Source organism: Jaculus jaculus, chromosome 1, assembly GCF_020740685.1.
Source record: "Jaculus jaculus isolate mJacJac1 chromosome 1, mJacJac1.mat.Y.cur, whole genome shotgun sequence".
NCBI lineage: Eukaryota > Metazoa > Chordata > Mammalia > Rodentia > Dipodidae > Jaculus > Jaculus jaculus.
The window spans coordinates 14,844,070-14,848,900 of record NC_059102.1 but is presented as its reverse complement, the minus strand read 5'-3'; positions in this window follow the sequence as shown (position 1 = coordinate 14,848,900).

Below are 4,831 nucleotides of genomic sequence, written 5' to 3'. Positions count from 1 at the left end.
CTCTGAGTAGATCCCAGAGGTAGGGGGACCGCTTTGAGTTCAAGGCCACCCTGAGACTACATAGTGAATTCCAGGTCAGCTTGGGCTACAGCGAGACCCTACCTCGAAAACAACAACAACAACAAATATGTATATATGGGTATGAATATTAAGGGAAGTGCTTACAGGCCAGTTTGGTGAGCATAAGGCATGCATTTAGCCAGACACCAGCAGGCATAACACCCCCAGGGCTTATGACCGCCCCTGTCATGGGTTTTCCGTACCAGGCATATATTCCCTCCCTTGGAGTGAGCCTCAAGTTCAGTTAATGAGTAGTTGGTTTCCCCCCGTAACAGACCTACTACTGTTGCACCCATTGGCTTATTTGGCCTGGCTGACCAAACTTAAGGCTTGCAGTGTCCACTGTTGTTTATCTCCACTGATGACTTCTCTCTCCCATGGGGCTGCATGCAGTGTAGCCTTTTCCAGCTTTCTGTCACCTGATCTACAAGGAGGTTTTCAGCTCAGCTCCAGCTTGATTTCTCAGTGACTTTGCAGCCCAAGCATGTGGAGTCATCAGCAATAAGATGTTCGTTTTCCCAAAATTTGCACCAAGGTAGAGCAAAGCTCTAGGAGAGGTGGTGCATTGTCTAGGAGCTAACAGCATTGCTTTTACACTTGTTGAGCAGTATCGCAACCCCAAGAATTAATGGTTTTATGTTGTCTTCTTTTTTGAGACAGAATTACACTCTAGCCAAGACTGACCTGGAACTCTGTAACTCAGGCTGACTTGGAACTCACAGCAATCCTCCTACTTCAGCACCCAGAGTGTTTGAATTACGAGAGGTGTGCCACCCAGCCTGGCTAGTTCATTTTTTTTTTAAGATTTTTATTTTTATTTATTTATTTGAGATAGAGAGATACAGGAAAAGACAGGGAGAGAGAGAGAGAGAGAGAGAATGGGCGCACCAGGGCCTCCAGCCACTGCAAACAAACTCCAGATGCTTCTGCCCCCTTGTGCATATGACTTATGTGGGTCCTGGGGAATCGAACCTGCGTCCTTTGGCTTTGCAGACAAGTGCCTTAACTGCTAAGCCATCTCTCCAGCTCCCTGGCTAGTTCATTTATTTTTGATTTTTATTTTTTTAATTTTTATTAACATTTTCCATGATTATAAAATATATCCCATGGTATTATTTTTGTTTGTTTGTTTTTTAAAATTTTTTTTGTTCATTTTTATTTATTTATTTATTTGAGAGCGACCGAGAAAGAGGCAGAGAGAGAGAGAGAATGGGCACGCCAGGGCTCCAGCCACTGCAAACAAACTCCAGATGTGTGTGCCCCCTTGTGCATCTGGCTTACGTGGGTCTTGGGGAATCAAGCCTTGAACCGGGGTCCTTAGGCTTCACAGGCAAGCACTTAACCACTAAGCCAGCTCTCCAGGCCCTCTTTTTTTTTTGAGGTAGGGTGTCACTCTGTTCCAGGCTGACCTGGAATTCACTATAGTCTCAGGGTGGCCTCGAACTTACAGCAATCCTCCTACCTCTGCCTGAGTGCTGGGATTAAAGGCATGTGCCAGCACGCCCGGCCTTAGTTCATTTTTGATAGTTGGTATGCAAGTGTGAATTATTTTTTAAGATATCTTATTTATTTATTTTCCTTTTTTTTGGATTAACTATATTTATTTTTTCTTTATAACTTTTTTCTATTTATTTTTTTATTTTTAATTTTTATTAACATTTTCCATGATTATAAAAAATATCCCATGGGTTTCAACCAAAAATCTTCCATATACTCATGGGTTCTAAATGCTGGGTACCCCACTGTTGGCAATTTTGGTGGTGCAGCCTTGCTGGAGGACTTGTTGGGATTGGGCTTAAGGGTATTACAGCCAGTTCCCTCTGACCAGAGTTTGGCTCACTCTCCTGCTGCTGTTCTCCACCTGCTGTGACAGAGGTGATGTTCAGACTCTACTGATGCCACACTTTCCCTGCCATCTGAAGCTTCCCCTCAATACTGTACACCAAAACAGAAACTTTTCTCCCATCAGCTGCTTTGGGCTGGTGCTTTATCATACCAGCATGAAGGTAATACAACACCTAGGAAACTATCATGGTGTTTGTCACAGTCAAGTTTCAACTCTCACAATTATACTTTGACATAATAGTACCTACCTCATAGAACTACTGCACTGACGAAATCATAAAATGTATTTACATATCATCGACTTGAAGAACGTTCACATGAAGAATAGCCCAGAGTGCAACTATCCAGAGACGGGGGTCACCCCCCAACCCTAAGACCGACAAAGGAGGTATTACAAAGAACAGTGGGAAAGGGAAGTCAGTTAAAATATTTTGCTAAGATAATACTTAAGTCTTCTAAATAAAATCAGCTTAAATGCCAAAAAAAAAAAATCTCATGGTAATACCCTCCCTCCCACGTTTCTCTTTGAAATTCCATTCTCCATCATATCCCCTCCCCATCTCAATCAGTCTCTCTTTTATTTATTTTTTTTATTTTTATTTTTTTAATTTTTATTAAGATTTTCCATGATTATAAAATATATCCCATGGTAATTTCCTCCCTCCCCACCCCCACACTTTCCCCTTTGAAATTCCATTCTCCATCATATTACCTCCCCATTACAATCATTGTAATTACATATATACAATATCAACCTATTAAGTATCCTCCTCCCTTCCTTTCTCCACCCTTTATGTCTCCTTTTCAACTTACTGGCCTCTGCTACTAAGTATTTTCATTCTCACGCAGAAGCCCAGTCATCTGTAGCTAGGATCCATATATGAGAGAGAACATGTGGCGCTTGGCTTTCTGGGCCTGGGTTACCTGACTTAGTATAATACTTTCCAGGTCCATCCATTTTTCTGCAAATTTCATAACTTCATTTTTCTTTACCACTGAGTAGAACTCCATTGTATAAATGTGCCACATCTTCATTATCCACTCATCTGTTGAGGGACATCTAGGCTGGTTCCATTTCCCAGCTATTATAAATTGAGCAGCAATAAACATGGTTGAGCATGTACTTCTAAGGAAATGAGATGAGTCTCTCTTTTATTTTGATGTCATGATCTTTTCCTATTTTCAAGAAGAGAAGGAGAAAGAGAAAGAGAGAAGAATGGGAGTGTCAGGGCCCATTGTGACTGCAAACAAACTCAATATGCATGAGGCATTTTGTGCATCTAGCACATGGGTAATGGGAAACTGAATCGGTGCTGGCACGCACGCACGCACACACACACACACACACACACACACACACACCACAACACAAATAAATGAATGAACTAAAAAGAAAGAAAGAAAGGAAAAGACCCAAAGAGTTGGTGGGGGGTAGGGTACTTCCAGTAGATACCAAGGATTTCTCCTGTGTTGGCTTTGTGTGTCTTGGGGCTGAGGGCCGACAGAGGATCCAGAATGAGGGATCCTGAGTCATACATTTTATTGTCAGGGTCCTTCAGGTTAATTGTCCCTCCCTAAGAGAAGCCTTCCTTGACACCCACTGCAGGGCAGCACACCCTCAGTCACTGACACACTGTGCTATGTTGTTACCTTCAAGTCAGAGCACTCTGAGCTGTCCTAGTTTGATTTATTTTACCCAATGAACATCTCCACTCAAACGCTCTCCCTCCATCAAAAGAAAAGATTTTCTTTTTAAAAATATTTTGAGAGTGAGACCCTACCTCAAAAAAACAAAAAACAAAAAAATTATTTTTAATTATTTGACAGCGAGAGAGAGAGAGAGAGAGAGAGAGAGAGCGAGAGAGAGAGGGAATGGGCACATCAGGGTCTCCAGCCACTAATAAACTCCAGAAGCATGTGCCACTTTGTGCATATGGCTGACGTGGGTCCTGAAAAATTGCACCTGGGTCCTTTGCCAGCAAATGCCCTAACCACTAGGTCTTCTCTCCAGACTGATTTTTTTCTCTCTCTTTTTTTTTTTTCGGGGTAGGGTCTCACTCTAGCACAGGCTGACCTGGAATTCACTATGGAGTCTCAGGGTGGCCTCAAACTCACGGCAATCCTCCTACCTCTGCCTCTGAGTGCTGGGATTAAAGGCGTGTGCCACCATGCCCAGCTCTCCAGCCTGATTTTTTTTTTTTTAAATAAATTTATTTGGGAGAGAAAGAATGGGCACACCAGGGCTTTAAGCTACTGCAAACCATCATGTGCATCTGGCTTAGGGGGAATTGAACCTGGGTCCTGAGGCTTTGCGGTAAGTGCCTTAACCACTAAGCCATCTCTCCAGCCCAGGTGGCGCATTTTAAAATTTTATTATTGATAACTTCCATAATTATAGACGATAAGCCATGATGACTCCTCCCACTTTCCCCTTCACAACTCCACTCTCCATCATATCTCCTCTCCCGCTTTCAATCAGTCTTTTATTTTGATGCCATTGTCTTGTGTAGGTAGTGCCAGGCACTGCAAGGTCATGGCCATTTGGTGTGTGGAAGAGTGCATCTTACATTCTTTCCGCAAATGGACCCTGAGCCTTGGAAGGTATCACAGAGATGTTTCAGTGCTGAGCACTGCAGGTGACTTTTTTTTTTTGTTTCAGGACTGAAGCTCAGAGGTAGAATGGGAGACGCCTACTAAAGGGAGGGCTGAGGACAAGGGATGAAGATCTAGACTAGACAAATGGCCGAGGCAGAGGAAGATTCTGGGAAGAAAAGGCCCAAGGCCTAAGGCAAGTGGGGCTGGAAGGAGGCCTGGCGAGCAAGGGGAGTGCGAGGCGGGGGCGGAGCCTCCGGACGGGGCGGGGCCACGGCTAGGAGGCGGGGTTTCGCGGCTGTGGGCGTGGCTCCGGGTATGGGCGTGGCCCGGG